Here is a 17,112-nt window from a genome sequence, read left to right as displayed (position 1 = left end):
TTAATATCACATAAAGATAAAGGGAGGTGAGATAACTAAAGGGGGTGATTCCAGACTAGGAGGCAAGGGAGGGCAGATAACATGGTGCTTTGACATCTTCTGTGACTTTTCAGTCACTTATTTCATTAAGTGATATATCTCACTAGAAGTGAGGTAGAATATGTTTGCTGGGGATATGTTTTTACAACAGAGAAATTCACAGACTGGTCTTACCGGCAGGAGAGATGGCATGATCATGAAAATGGTTTTTCCCAGGGTGAGCTTACCCATTGCATTCTGATGTGCTGATTTCCGTGATTTCCCCAAATGTGGGAAACTCACTCGGCTGCATAATTGGTGGTAGTGGGGGCTGTGTTATGCTCTCTCCTTGATGTCAGTTTTTTTTTCTAAAAACAAACAAACAAAAACAATTGGCTTCAGACATTTTGAACAAAACAAGTAGAAGCTGTTTTCTTTAAGAAATTACAAGCAGTGTCTATCTATAGATACATACATAGTCACAGATGCTCATAAAACACACAACCGCAGCAAAACCCATGCTATAATCTATAAACACTTTTTAGAAAAGGGGAGCGGTCATGTGGGCCAAAAGAGCCAGGTGGGGCAGAACCTAAAAGGACCTTGAGAATGACAAACATTTGACCATGGGAAGCAGGACAGGAGGAGAAGGATGTTACAGCCAGTGACCATAGCATAGGTAAAAGCAAAACAGGTACCAAGGAGCACACTGTACAGACCATTCAGCAAGGAGCCCTGCCTGACTGCCAGGAAGAGGCTGGCTGCAGGAATGGTATGGAAGACCATCAGCTGCAAGCTGAGGCAAGGCGATGGAGGTTTAGGCTTGCTTCAATAGGTGAGCTGCTTACACAAGGAGAACCATGATGAACCATGATGGAAGTGATGTTGCAACATTCACATGGTGTGGGTTGTACTGGGAAGAGATGGACAATAGGGTGGCTTAGCGATGGCAATGGGCATCTTTAGATGAGAAGAATGTGCATGAGATTTCAAAAAAAGGATCAACAGAATTAAACTGTATTGAGCACTAAGCTAGTATAGGCAGACAGTTCCAACTGGGTAAAATAACATTATAACCACTTCTTAAGTAAATAATTTGGCAGCCAGGACTTTCCTTTGCCTCATTGACTGAAGCAAGCATCCCAGACATTTGATTTACCAGGCACTCTCACGAAGTACCTCAAGGATGTGCTTCCCTGCATATGTTTTATCACAATTTCATTACAGTGTGCATATAGATTCTTCCCCTCTGGGTTTTATTTTATTTTATTTTGAGATGGAGTCTTGCTCTTGTCACCCAGGCTGGAGTGCAATGGTACGATCTTGGCTCACTGCAACCTCCACCTCCTGGGTTCAAGCGATTCTCCTACCCTAGCCTCCCGACTAGCTGGAATTACAGGTGCCTGCCACCATGCCCAGCTAATTTTTTTGCATTTTTATTAGGGGTTTCACCATGTTGGTCAGGCTGGTCTCAAACTCCTGACCTCGGGTGATCCACCCGCCTCGGCATTTTGGGGTTTAAAGGAAGTTTAAAATCTCTCTCTAACCTTGAGAATAAATTAATGTTATTTTAGATTCAAAACTTTCTCCTGCACATAGCAGATAATTAATGTAATTGAAAGAGATTTGATTCCCAGATGTTTATGCATTTGTGATCCCAAAGGCTTCCCTCGGGGAGTCATTCTCATTTGCAGTTAGAGACACAATGGAAGGACAGCCTCAAAGCAAGCAAACAGTGTCAGTTAAATTCAGATGTCAAACCTGGGTTTTGGTGACAGCCCTGGAACTCTCACATCAGCTTCTGAATTTTGCCAATTATGATATTACCAAGACTGCCCAACAAAGGCTGGCATCTTAATAAAAGGCCATTCTTAATTGCTCTTCCTCTGTTACTCACTAGTGGCAGAATACAACCTTTTTATAACAAAAGAAGTTTGCACTGACTCCCATCCAGAGAAATCTAAGTAGAATAGGGGCTACAAAACAATGGTACTCAGGGCCAGGAATTTAGAAGTTAGATGAAAAGTTAAGACAAATACTAAATACCTACCAAAGGCCCCACTGTCTAATACCATCCCCTTCGAGATGACTATTTCAACATATGAATTTTGGGGGAATAAAGCAGTCAGATGATAGCACTATACAAAACTCAAAAAGGTACAACACTTCGCCTTTTGAAATATCTGTAACTAGAAGCCAAATAAAGGTCTTTGGGAGGTGATTAGGTCATGAGGGTGACACCTGCATGAATGGGATTAACAACTTCATTTTAAAAAAGGCCTGAGATACCCCTTGCCCTTTCCATCCTGTGAAGACACAACAAGAAGGCATTGATTATGAAATGGAAACCCTCACCAAAATCTGAATCTGCCAGGGCCTTGAACTTGAACTTCCCAGCCTCCAGAACTGTGAGAAATAAATTTCTGTTGTTTAGAAGCCACCCAGTTCATGGTATTTTGAATGTACAAAGAATACCGAATGTACTAAGACAGTATTGCACAGGAGACACAGAAGAGTAGCTATAGAACATGCTTCATGCGACCAGATCTCAGCACTGAGATGTGCTTTGGAAGAAGCATGGGTTTTGTTCTGCAGCTGGGATTTTCTTACGCCCTTCTTGCCTTTCAATGACTGTAGCTGGAGCTGTGGCCTTCTACATTTTGAAGCAGACAGCCTCGAAGGCTGCCTTTTGCCAGCTGAGATCTGACACTGATTTGTATAAATTGAGAGGGGATTTAGTCTATTGTCCCAGAACTGAGGATGGAGTCCCTGAATGGCAAGCTTCAGATGAAAATACAGTCCGATGATTATCCATGTGCGCCCTGTACGCTGCCTTGAGAAATGCATCCTAATGATGATGGCTTCAAGTTAAGGTGATCATCATAACACCAGGCAATTTTCATTTTGGCGTTTCACAGAACGTCTACCTTTCCAGAGGCCAGTTCTAAATTTTAATAGCTTCACATTCTGGCTGATTAGCTGACAAATGCAGTTAAATAACAAGGTTTCACTCAGAGAGAGATGATGCAGAAATAAAGCTGCCCTCTGATATCCCCACTGATAATAATGTGAAGTGTGGAAGGCCTCAGATGTCTTTTCCAGATACCTGTGTGTAATTTTCATCTATATTAATGGAACTCATAAATGCGCCACGTGAATAAGAAAATGAATCTGTAGAAGGTAGTCCCTGTTGACTGGGCTGGTTTTGAATTTCAGAAAGTTGTGTAACGCTTTCATGAATTTTTCTTTATATTGGAAAAACATTGCCATGCAATGTATTTTATAATTACTTTCAGAAATACAGGGTTTCTAATTGAGAAGTTTGTGAACATGGCCTGAACATTCTAGCTCACGTGCGTAACTGATAGCAATGAATTATTTTACAAGATAAAGATGTTTCCCCTTGGCTCAATAACTATTATCAAACGAACTATTATCAAATATTATCAAATAACTATTATCAAATAACTAATATCAAATGAAAGCACACACCGGCATCAGGGGGAACACAGCCTCCTCACCCTTCCAATTTCATTTCACATTACCTGCCGACTTCCGGGAAATCCTTTAGGCATCATTACACTTTTTCCCTAGGCTCCCTATCCTCCCTTAAGACCTCCATTCTGCTATACTAACCTGCACAGGGACAGGGAAGTAACTCTAAGTGCATCTCTTTTCTTTCCTAAGATATGTTGCTTAAATGTAAGGGAAAACTACTTGGCAACTCTAACACATACACACACTCACCCCAGAATTTCTCGGCTCTTCACAAGAGTGTGTTTTCTCCTTATGGAAAAGTTGATATGGTTCCATTTATAAAAATAGCAGCTATTTAAATGGGAAAAGCTTTTTCTCATATCATCTGTGGGCCAAATGTTTTTCTAAAAACATACATTCTCTTTTTCTAGCAGAGAAGACAAATTCTAAATGGATTCAAAGTTCATCAAATTGCTAAGTTTTCTTTGGGTTGATTTGACAATCAAGTTGACACAAGTGCCAAAATGAAAATAAGTAAATTAAGAACTGTTCTATCTAATTTCTTTATTAAAACACACATTTTTTGTGTGTTTTTCATGTGTATGCATTATATTTATAAACTGATGTGATTAATATATAAACTGTGTGTTAATCTGCAATTATTTTTATTTCCTACATAGAATTTTATGTGGTGATTTTTAGGAAGTTGGGACACATAGTCAATATAAATTGTTTCTTAAACTCTGTTTTCTCTACTTCAGGGAAGCAAAAAGAGAAGTTCATGCCTCTTCTTTCCAATTCCTTTTTTTTTTTTTTTTTTTGAGATGGAGTTTCATTCTTGTTGCCCAGGCTGGAGGGCAATGGCACAATCTCGGCTCACTGGCTAATTTTTGTAGTTTTAGTAGAGACAGGGTTTCACCATGTTGGCCAGGCTGGTTTTGAACTCCTGACCTCACATGATCCTCCTGCCTCAGCCTCCCGAAGTGCTGGGATTACAGGCATGAGCCACCGTGCCCGGCCCTTTCCAATCCTTTTTAAGCTCATGTATTCATTACCACCTTCAAAAGTTCCAATTTCTCTAGCTTATATTCAGCTGAATATGACCTTGAAATTCAAAGATTCACTCTTTATCCAATGCAAGATTCTGTCTATCATGCATATTCACTGCTGTTTAAACATTTCCACTAGTGATGACATCAGAGTATGCAGGAGATGGGGTGGTGTAGGGGTTGTGATAGGCAGGGCTTCCAAACCAACAAGACTTCCTTCATTCCTTTGGCCACATTAAATACCTATAAGAGCTAAGTAAAGCATTGAGATTGCTGTGGATGAATTGGTTCAAGATTAGTTCGTTACCCCTGTCCGCCTCTAGCACCAAGGCTGCTCTAGGCTTTAAGCCTCCCAGTGAAAGACTCTGGATCTCGACTGGCTTCCAAGGATAGAAAATTACAGGATATGTTCTAATTATTAATATTACAGATGTTGTCCTTACATTGAGACACATATGCCTGGACAGTGGTCACCATCTGCTCCTCTGGAACTACATACAAAAATGGGTCCAATCTCTTAAATAAAATAATTTTTCAAATATTTGGAGACAGCGCTATTCTGCTAATCTTAGCTTTTCCAGGCTGAGTTGTATCAGAGTCTCTAAGTATTATTGGTAGCATTTCTCAATGACAGTAGTAATTGCTTATATTTCCATAGCACTTTGGAGTTTCCAAAGCACTTTCACAACTGTAGGTTCTTAATTTTATAAATGAGAAAACTGGGGCTCAGAGAGGATAAGTTACATTACCTTAATAATTGATTTAACAAGTACTAATGGAGTGTCTACTGTATGCTTGGCACGCGCAAAATCCTAGGATATAGGAGAGAATACATCAAGAATGGTGCCGCTCTTCTAGCTCTTATGATCTAGTAGGGGAGGAATACATTTTTAAAAATTACAGATGATACCCAGATAATACTCACAACTGGTTAGGACTTTAGCCCAAGTCTTCTGTCTCTAAACCAAATTAACAGACCATTAACTTCAGTACAGCAGACACTGCACTTGGATTCATGAAACCCACTTAAACTAGTCTTTCAGCAACTAGTTGTCCTGGTACAAGCTCTTCTTAAGATGTACCTTCTTCATTCCGTAACTAAATGTGTGAGGAGTCTGTGCATGTGTGGTTAACTCAGAGGAGAACTCTACACTGATTTCTATAAAATTGTATTTTGTCATTTTCTTTCTATCTCTCTAAGTTGCCAACCTTCTTTTGAACTCTTATTTTATCATTTCTCACACATTAGATTGTTCATCTGCAAGTTTTATGAAATTGTGTTCACCTGTATCACTGACAAGAAAAAAAAATGCCCACAAGTGGTTGGTATGAAAGAAAGAGCACACATTTGTCATTAGTCACAAATTAGATTTCCTATTAGCTAAGTGACCTTGGGCAGATAACATCCTCTCCCAGAGCAACTGATTACTCATGTGTGAAATGAGGAAACCAAGCTGGAGAATTTCTGAGGGATTTCCCTGCATTAAAAGTTTTATAATTCAATATGTTTTAAAATGCGAGGCTGAGCTTTAAAATTCTTTCCTTCTGAGTGTGGAGAGAAGGAAATGCAGAATATATCTACTGATATTTACTGATAGGCATCACCTCCTGCTTCACTAAAGGAAGGAAATACATCAGCAAACATTGGTGCAAAATTCATGCAACAGGAGCCACTTAAGCAGAATAGCTACCACACCTTTCCTTAATCAAAAACAATGGCTTCATGAAGTCCCTGATAGTCTACTTGCTATCTATATATTTTTTATATTTAGAAATCAACAATGAGTAAATTGATTATAAATAACAGCCAAATAAATGATTTAAAATAGTTCATAACTTGGAGTCTTCAGTGAGTCCTCTTTTTCTCCTCTGTGTAGGAAAATTATCTTTGATTCTATAAGTGGTAGCCTTCAAAGGCTTCTTCCAAACATTTGCCTAATAAAAGAGAATCCTTATTTTCTAACCTTAACAGAATGCCAGAAATTATTTTAGTCTTTGAACTTGAAGAATTTGTGGGGTCTTCTTTCTTAACATTGCTTCATTGCCACATAAGGTATCTGTTTTATTCAGCCTTATTTGGGTTGCAATATGTGCTATAATTTATTCCTGTCATTGTTTTAAACTTACCAATTAGAATGAATTCAAATTTAATTAATAGAAAATTTCGCCCACATTTAACTAGAGATAAATGAGAAGTAATTATAGAAACCAAAGCTTTTCTAGCCTGAGAGAAAAGAAAATAAAGAGAGCACCCAACCCAAGACATAATTAATCATCTCTTCTACATGGAAAGTCTGTCCTGATACTATAGTTTAAAGGCAGACTGCCTAAAATGCACGTCTATGTAAAGGCATGTTGCAACTATTTTATTTTTCCATTCAGAGACGATTTGCTATTAATTATATGAAACCCTGTGGTGGCTTAATTAGCAGGCAACAATGGATTGGCTTTTAGATTGTGCAGTTAGAAAATTCTGGCACTTCTCAGCTTCTAACTTTAAAGCTAGAATTTATTTTTGTCTTTGAACTTGAGTAATTTGTGGGTTCTTTTTTAATATTGCTTCATTGTCACAATGTATATGTGACATAACATAACTGTAGCCAAATTTTCTCTGGTTTAGGAAGCCTCCCCAATGTCCTCCTGAATACAATAATTCATGTCCTATTTCAACAATGCTTTTTCTTTCCTGTGAATGTGAATGGCTGTTGTATTTGAATATATTACTTATGTATTTTATTGAAATGTATCAAGGGCAGACAGAAAATAACATCTGTTTGATAACATTGTTTTATACACGTATATGCACTGGAAAGGTGGTACAAGTACCTAACTTGAGAGTTTGTCTAAATTCTCAAATTTAAGAGAAAAATTTTAATCTGTCTCCTTTAAAGTATGTATATTTTTATTTCAAAAATCATTAAAATGTGTTTCAAAAAAAAGAATCTAAAGCCAAGTATGCAGAATCCCTAGAATTCCACACAACTCTGAAGTTGAAAAAACTTCAGAAAGTTTTACCTAAAAATGTTTTCAGCCCATTTCCTGAATTCATAGATCAGAAAATCAGGCTGTAAGTTATATATTATGGGCCAGATTAATATTCAATATTACAACAACCCTGATTGAGTAAGCATCCAGATGTGTATTTGCCTACAGTCTAAAATTTACTACAAGTATAATTTTATTGAAGCTCTCAATGCCATATTTAAAGTTTTCATTTTAGTTGTGTGCATAGACTTACTACTCAGTAAAATTGGTCCACATGAGTGATAATAATCTACTAATACTTTAGTCCTGATTTTTAGCCTAGCCATAATGAGGAGAAACCTTTTCTCAGGTCAATACTTGGGTGGGGGGGCATTTTTCACATTGATGATTAAAGCCTTGTAACATGTTAAATTAACCTTTCATCATGCGTCTCATTAGCCTCAATGTATTTGCCGAAGCTTTCTTCTACTCTCTTTGTGGATGTAGAGATAGAATGCTACCACACTGCTAATGAAATATGGTGCCAAGTGGAGCTAACACTGTAGGGGCTTGAATCTTTCCATGGGAAAGAATATGAAGATCCATGCTGATTTGCACCAAAACATCCTTCTGCACTGCAGATATGCTAAGATATTTAAGCATTAAGCATCCTCTACAATATCTTATGTTAATTAACTCAACATTGATTTTACTAGCTTGAAAATATTCATACACTGTTTTAATTTAATTTAATATAGTTTAATATAATATAATTTAATATAGTTTCGTATAATTTTAAAGCTGTATGTTTTGTTTGTTTAATATAGTTTTAAATCTGTGCGTTTTGTTACTATGTGTTGTATATTTCCTCAATAAGTTCCTTGATAGTTCTATGTCATTCTTTGATTTAAATAACGTTCCTAGAACACTGCAGTAGATCTTTGAGTACTATTGATTAGGTTGTTTAGAAATGCGGTGTGTTCTGTCCATTTGCTCCAAATTAACAATTTTTTAGAAAGCATCAGATTTAGTATCTATTATGCTAACCCATTTTAGCTTTTTTAGTTTCTTACTTGGTATTTTTCACTATGTAATTTAACAGGAATTACTCATTGATATATAATTAACACTTCTTTCTTGTTCTGTAGTTACAGAAATGTCATACAAGAAAAGAAAACAATTAGATGACTGTTTTGTCTTATTAATAATTTAAGTACTTTCAGCTCTGAGCTGAGATAATAGGACTAATACTAATATTTCAGCTACTCTTTTTTAATGCAATATTTATTTTATTAAACATTAAATGAAATTTAACCTGTCATTCATTATCCAAATGTTTGTTTTAATGAATCCCACTTATAAAACAGTTTTTTAAATATTTCATTTAAAATGTTTGTGTTTTGTAGTCTCACTAATATACACAATAATGAGATAAAGATAAAAATATATAGCAAACATGAGGAAATTACTAACAGCATTAATGTAACAACACACATTAGCCCACAATAAATGGTTTGTACAAAAATTACAGTTAGACCCAAACAATTCATAAGTGATTCTTCCGTTATGAATGCAGGAAAATCCACAGGAATAAAATCTAGATATAAATACTTTAAAAAAGACTTCATGTTTTTACAGCACTCTTAGATGCTCAGAAAAAGTGAGATGAAGGCACAGAGATTCCCCTTCTCTCTTGTTACCAACATCCCCCACCAGAGTGGTGCATTTGTGACAATTGATGAACCTACATGATGCATCATTAGCACCCAAAATCCCTCATTTACATTAGGGTTTATCCTTGCTGTTATACGTTCTGTGGGTTTGGACAAATATATGACGACGTGTATCCGTGATTATAGTATCATACAGAGTATTTTCACTGCCCTAAAACTCCTCTGCGCTCTGCCTATTCATTCTTCTCCCCACCCCAATTCCTGGCAACCACTGATCTTTTTACTGTTGCCATTGTTTTGCCTTTTACAGTATGTCATGCAGTTGGAATCATGTAGTATGTAGGCTTTTAAGATTGGCTCCTTTCACTTAGTAATACACACTTAAGTTTATTCCATGTCTGTTCATGGATTGATAGCTCATTTCCTTTTAGAGATGAATAATACTTCATTGCCTGGATGTTCCACAGTTTACCTATCCATTTGCCTACTGAAGGCCATCTTGGTTGCTTTCAAGTTTTGGCAAATTATGAATGCAGCTGCCATAGATATTTGCATGCAGGTTTTCGTGTAGACAGAAGTTTTCAGCATTTTAGGGTACATATCAAAGAGTATGACTGGTGGATCATGTAGTAAGACAATGTTTAGTTTTTATGAGAAACCATCAAACTGTCTTCTAAAGTGGTTGTACCATTTTTTTTTATTCCCACCAGCAGTGAACGAGAGTTTCTGTTGTCTAATACTTTCTTGTCAGTATTCAATTGTGTAAGTTTTCTGGATTTGAGCATTCCAAATAGGCGTGTAGTGGTTGTTTTGATGTGCATTTCCCTGATGACATATAATGTGGAACATCTTTTCATATGTTTATTTGCCATCTGTATATCTTCTTTGGCAACTTATCTCTTAAGGTCTTTGGTCCATTTTTAAATCAACTTGCATTGTTTGTTATTACTGGGCTTTAAGAAATATTTGTATATTTAAAATCAGATATTTCTATTGCAAAAAAAAACTTCCTCCCAGCCTGTGGCTTCTCTACACACAATGTTGACAGTCATTTGCAAAGCAGAGATTTTTAATTTTAGTGAAGTCCAGTTTATTAATTATTTCTTCCCTGAATCATGCCTTTGGTGTCATATATGAAAGTCATAGCCCAACATAAGTTCATCTAGATTTTCTCGTAGGTTACCTTCTAGGATTTTTATAATTTTGCATTTTACATTTATTTACGTGATCCATTTTAAGTTAATGTTATGAAGGGTGTATGATCTATGTTTGGATTTATTTTTTGCATGTGGACGTTCCAGTTGTCCCAGTACCATTAGTTGAAAAGACTACATTTTCTTTATTGTATTGCTTTTGTTCTTTTGTCAAAGGTCAGTTGACTGTATTTATGTGGGTCTATTTCTGTGCTCTTTCCTGTGCTCCGTTGATCTATTTGTCTATTTCTTCACCAATACTTCACTGTCTTGGTTATGGTAACTGTATAGTGGATCTTGAGGTTGGGTAGTGCTAGTCCTCTCACTCTGTTTTTCTCCTTCAATATTGTGGTGGATATTCTTGGACTTTTGCCTCTCCATGTAAACTTTAGTATCAGTGTGTCAAAATCCACCAACTAAGTCACTGGGATTTTGATTGGGATTGTATTGAATCTATAGATCAACTTGGAAAGAACTGATAATCCTGACAATATTGAGTCTTCCTACCCATGAAGATGGATTTCTCTTCATTCATATGGTTCTTCTTTGATTTTTCCATTAGAACCTTATAGTTCTCCTCATATAGACCTTGAACATGTTTTGTTAGTAAATGTACTTTTAAACATATTTTCTTCCTACTATTTTATGTGGACATTCATCAAGTTTTTTTTTTGCTTGATTCAGTCTTTTCAGAGTATAATGATTTTAAGGTATGTATTTTTAAAATAAGAGATATTTTATCTTATGTGCAGTTAGAGATTTCCCTGTTGACACTAAAATATTTACATGTTATTGATTTTTAGGGTTTCCTTTTATGTTCATTTTAGAAACAATAATGCCTTACTCTAAATTATGAAAACAATGAAATACAAATATGGGCATCAAAGAGGAAAATGAAGAAGCTATTTCAAGCTGTCAAGAATATATTCTTAGCTCTGTATTCAAAAGTACTTCATTTGTATAAAAAAATTAAATTCAAATCCACACTTTAAAATTTTTTAAAAAGTAATATAACTGTTTCTGTCAAAATATGTATGCTCAAATGACCATTTTCTTCCTTCTGTTTAGTTGCTTATTTTAGAGAGCTTTGTTCCAACAGGGTAGCAGAGAGATAATGATTTTACTATTGTCTTTAAATTCTTACCCGCTTCTCTGCCACTGTCATTGAACTACTCCCTCTACTCCAAAACTTGGTCTGCTCTGCCCTAAATCAACGAGATATTGCTATCTGTCTGATGCAGGTTATATTGCAGTATCTTATCTTCCCCAGTTTGTATTGCAATAATATTGGGGTAAAATATTGCATGGGTTTATAAAAGGGATTCAGTAAAATACAAGCACACATTTAGAGCTTGTTCTTGGATTTGATTTGCATTGTCAATTTAGTGCCTTCAGGAGTCATTTCACATCTTTGCTTCCGCATATCAGCTTTTAGTAAAGCTTTGCTCTATATCGGTAGCTTTCAACCTGTGCTGCACTTCTGAAACCCTAGGGAGCTTTTAAAAAAAGAATGATCTCGTATCACACCAGACCAATTAAATCAGAATCTCTGGAGGCTGGCATTCTGGCATCAGTACTTAAAACAGCTCCCCAGGAGATTTTCAAAGGCAGCGATGGTGACAAACCACAGCTCTGTACAATAGAACAGGCTGCTCCTTTATAATTATTAATCATAGTGTATATTAATTCATCATCACATACGTGGCTAGAAAAAAATTTGGAACAAAAGGATATGTGATATGTAAAGGCCTACGATAATTCAGACTTCTTTGAGGAGAGCTTTTATTTTATTGTTATTCTTATTTTATTTTTGTCAATATAAATTGAGAGAATAAGCAGATAAACATTACAAATTAGTGATAAATTGCATTTAAAGCCTAGTTAAGACCATTTAAGACTATTATGCATAATACAGGAAAACTACCTTTATTATTTATAGTGGGTGCCATCTGAAGGATCTGAAGGAGAATCAGTTCTATGCCTCTCTCCTCGTTTCCAGGGGGTGCCTGTCATTCCTTGGCTTGTAGACGCATCACTCTAATCTCTACCTCTGCCTTCACAAGGTGTCCCCTGTGTGTGTGTTTGTGCCCCTGTGTGTCTCCTCTTTTTATATGGATGCCAGTCATGACATTTAGGCCCACCCTAAACTAGTACGACCTTATTTAAACTTAACTAATTACATCTGCAAAGACCACACTTCCACATAAAGTCATATTCAGAGTTCCAGGTAGACATGGATTTTTGGAGGACACTCTTCAGCCCAGTACTGCACTCATATTACTCAACTTCTCCACTGCTTTTGATCCTGTTCAACACTCTTCCGAGAACTCCTTCCTCCCATACCTTCTGTGTCTATTTTGCCTGTTTTGCTCCCTTCTGTCATAATGCCCCTAACAACATATTGCAAGAGTCTGCTAAATAAATATCTGCTTCCTCTCATAGTCTGTGCAATCCTGGAGGGAAGGGAGTTGACTTATTCAGGTCTCTATGTGAACAACAACCAATTTTTGGCTCATGGGAGCAGTTAGTAAGAATTGGAAAAAAAGGAAGAAAGGAAGAAAAAGAGAGAGAAGGTTGTGAGTTCCGCTCCCGTGGGTGTCTTGAGGAAACATACATGTGCCTTGACTTGATGGACCTATACAATTCATTTTTTAAAACATTGACATTTCGTGCTCACATCAAATATCTTGTACCTGAATGATATCATGCCAGCTAGTACAGTTTCTGGTTATAAAATCATAGATGAGGGTTGATGATTATTGAGCCCGATTTTCCAAATTATTGAGCCTCACAATTTTGGGAAGTGTGATTTCCATAGATTTGTTTAAGAAGTAAAAGGCTGGCCAGGCGCGGTGGCTCATGCCTGTAATCCCAGCACTTTGGGAGGCCGAGGCGGGCAGATCACCTGAGGTCAGGAGTTCGAGACCAGCTTGGCCAACATGGCAAAACCCCGTCTCTACTAAAAGTACAAAAATTAGCTGGGCATGGTGGCAGGTGCCTGTAATCCCAGCTACTCAGGAGGCTGAGGCAGGAGAAGCTTGAACCCAGGCGACAGAGGTTGCAGTGAGCTGAGATCGCACCACTGTACTCCAGCCTGGGTGACAAGAGCGAGACTCCGTCTCAAAAATAATAATGATAATAAATAAATAAATAAATAAAAGGCTTCTACATACACAGAGGTTTTGTTTCACATGTTGATTCTCCTATGTGATCTTCATTCCACAACTATATGAATCTGTAGCATGAAATACATATTTGGCAAATAAAGATCTATAAAGGAAAGAGTAGGAAGGCATAACGAACCAATTCTGAGACTTCCCTAAGCAATCAGTTCACCTGCTTGCCTCCATGGAGGCCATCTTTGTCTTCTAGCACAATTTGTGAGAGACAGCAAGGCATCTTTTTACCACTATTAACCTAATCTACAGCAGTGTTCCCAGGGACCAATGTTGTCAGCTATAGAGTAATGCCATTTAGAGGCTGGATGGGTTTACAGTTGCAGCCAAGCAAGGGTCTGCATTGAATTGGCCCAAATGGAATTTTCAAGTAATTTCTCTATCTTTGTATGTGTGAGTTTTTCAGTAGTCAATTCAATTTTCATTAGCTTGTCAACTCTAATATCTGACAACTGAAATATAAAGTAGGGAAGAGAAAGAGTAGAATTAAGAGAAGGAATATATGTGCCAGAGGCAGAGTATTATCATTATCCTGATGTAGTCATGATGACCTAAGTCATCCTTTGCTATTGCTTTCATATAAAGGTTGTAGAGTATATGAACCAAATCAAAATGGGACAAGGAGAGCTGCTTGCTCACAAAATGCCTCTGATCTATTGTGTGCACGAAGGATGACTTTATGACAAACACATAGAGACTCTAGATGGGAGAAGTTACAGTCCATGAGTGATTTTCATATTCAACCCAGTGGGATCACTATCATTTAGTGGTATATTAAAATACTAATTCTCATCCAAGGTCAAATTCAACTCCATACAAGCTGTTTTAAAATTCAGAATTGGTTGCTTTATGAAAAGTAAATTTGAAACTATTTGGAAATAAAGACTATTTGAAAATTTTCTGGCTTCCTTAACTTCAGTACCTCTTGCCATTGTGTCACAGCTTGGGTGTGGCAGGGGAGGTGCTATCTTCTGGGTACAGACCAGGAATCCCACTAAGCCTACATCGTATGGGATAGCCCTATGACAAAGAATGACATGGCCCAAAAGGCCAGTCATGCCAAGCTTGAGAAACTGCTCAGAATAAGCAGGGAGAGTGAGGAAGCAAGCTGATGCTCAAACTAGTGAATCTCATTTTGTTGTTAATCGCCCCTTTTCTGCAACACTCGTGGGTTAGGGAAAATAATTCTAAAGCAAGAGCAAAGACAGAGTTGGGAGATCAGTGAGGTTCAATTTTCCATCACATTCATTCTGCTTCACACCTCAGATAATCATGTGCTTAACTGCGCAATTTGCTTGACAATTACAGAACACTTTCTCTCCCATTACTACTTTTGATCCTCACAATTCTGTGGGGTAGTAGGAGCAGGTGCTGAAATTGCCATATGCAAATCAGTGAACTGAAGCTTAGAGACCTCCAGCAGGGGCGGAGGGTCAGCGGAAACTATCCCAGGGTTCAGCCAACAAGAAAGGATATTGGAATCAGGGTATTAAAATAAGAATAATAAAACCACTAAAATTTATCGTGCTTTTTATTTCCACTCTGTGCCAACAATTCTTAACAATGTCAGTGATGGATCCCTGTGCCCCAGGGGACAGACTTCTCACTAGCTTCTGCAACTTTGGTCAGCTGCTGCTCTGGGGAGGTTAACTTTCTTACTTCAAATTCACGCTAGAGAGGAAAAGGAAATGCAGACATATAGGACCAAATTTCACTCCTGATGTCTCCACACACAAAGCTCCTTTACCATGCCAGTCTCAATCTGCTGCTCTGGGGAGGTTAAGTTTTGTTTGTTTGTTTGTCTGTTTGTTTTCTGAGACAGAGTTTCGTTTTGTTGCCCAGGTTGGAGTACAGTGGTGCAATCTCGGCTCACTGCAACCTCCGCCTCCCAGGTTCAAGCCATTCTCCTGCCTCAGCCTCCCAAGTAGCTGGGATTACAGGTGTGCATCACCACACCTGGCTAATTTTTGTATTTTCACTAGAGACGGGCTTTCACCATGTTGGTCAGGCTGGTCTCAAACTCCTTACTTTCAGGTGATCCACCTGCCTTGGCCTCCCAAAGTGCTGGGATTACAGGCATGAGTCACTATGCCCAGCCAGGAAGGTAAGTTTCTTACCTCAAATTAACGCTAGAGAGGAAAAGGAAATGCATAAATACAGGACCAAATTTCACTCCTGATGTCTCCACACACAAAGTTCCTTCACCATGCCTGTCTCAGTCTTGTCATTAAAGTGGTATTTCCTTATTTGGAAAAAAAGAACTAGGTCCTTAAAATACTGTTCATTCCATCCCATGGGTTGAGTACATTACATATTGACAGTGGTACATTCCAGCCACCCGAGACAGCCAACCTTTTTATGCCAATCAGTGCTACAGAGAGCTCTCCTTGCCTTACAGCTGGCCTAACCACAGCTGGGGACGACTGACTGGAGAATGTTGTGATCTTTGACTTTGTCACAGGTAAAATGGCATTTCTAACTGTAATCACAGGTCTCTGTGCTGTGCCTTTCATTTCATCACACTCTATTCTCTCTAATTCCAACCCTGCCAAACTCATTAGGCCAAATTTGCTTACTTCTGTGCATTCTACACACTTCCAACAAATCCTATGTTTGCCTTTCCTTGTGATGATAAAGAGAAATGGCAGTTAGTGGTCTGAAAGGTAGCCTCTGACCTTTTTATGATGGGGCTGAAGGCTGGACGCTGGAGGCAGGGTGTGTGTTTGGTGCAGCACTGATATTCCCTATGGCTATGTCAGAGCCTGCCTAAATATGACCTACTGACTAGCATGAAAATATTCCTCTGGGCAAGATAGAAAAATATGACACCATGGGAGGTAGGATTTGACATGATACAGATTTGGAAAAATGAAATGTGACAATTGCTAATTCCATACAGTTCAAGGAAAACTGGCCTACTTCAGGTTCCCAGCAGGTATTTAATATTGAAGTGTAAAGAAAGTTGGCAAACTTAAAATTATTTTGATTGTACTATGGTTATCTCCATTCAACTAAGGGAGCATTTGCAGCAATGCCGATGGGCCAGCTATTTTGGTTTTGCCATATTGTTTCATTTCTTGACCCACGTTACATAATCACTCAGACCAACAACAACTGACTGAATTGTTATTATATTTATATGTGTTACCTAAGTATATATTTCCTGTTAGTCTTTCAATGGATAGCTCAAAGCAGATAGAGTGAGAAGGACAGTTATGCCTTTGCTTGCTTTACTTGAATATAATGCCCCTGACAACGTTATTTTTGGTATAATAAATGTGTGAGTTTCTTGTTTAGAATCTTAAACTCGATCCGAATGTTGGGATTTTGCACAATGGGGTTAGAAGAATTCACTGAAACACTTATCCAGCTGAAGGCATATATTGCCAATTTCATATTTGTGTCTTGCTATTTCAAAATATTGCATTGCCAGGCAAGATTTACTGCAGCATTCTGTAGCTTAACCCTCTTTCACATAGGCACACATCCCTCCAAGCTTTTCCAAAGCATGTTTAACAGTGCTATTAGAAATAAGACAAAATGCTCCTACCATTTGGATTTT

General features: G+C 37.7%; 1 protein-coding gene and 1 non-coding gene across 5 annotated transcripts in view; both read left to right on the top strand.

Annotated features, from left to right (window-relative positions):
* The window catches only part of FGF14 (fibroblast growth factor 14), a 677,860-nt gene that overhangs the window by 612,488 nt on the left and 48,260 nt on the right, over window positions 1-17,112 (top strand). The window lies entirely within an intron of this gene.
* LOC112128670 (U1 spliceosomal RNA) lies at window positions 206-370 on the top strand. The gene has a single exon (XR_002911159.2). It is a non-coding gene; the product is annotated as a U1 spliceosomal RNA (small nuclear RNA).

The sequence above is a fragment of the Pongo abelii genome, chromosome 14, assembly GCF_028885655.2.
Source record: "Pongo abelii isolate AG06213 chromosome 14, NHGRI_mPonAbe1-v2.0_pri, whole genome shotgun sequence".
NCBI lineage: Eukaryota > Metazoa > Chordata > Mammalia > Primates > Hominidae > Pongo > Pongo abelii.
This window is presented reverse-complemented; position numbering and strand designations above follow the sequence as displayed.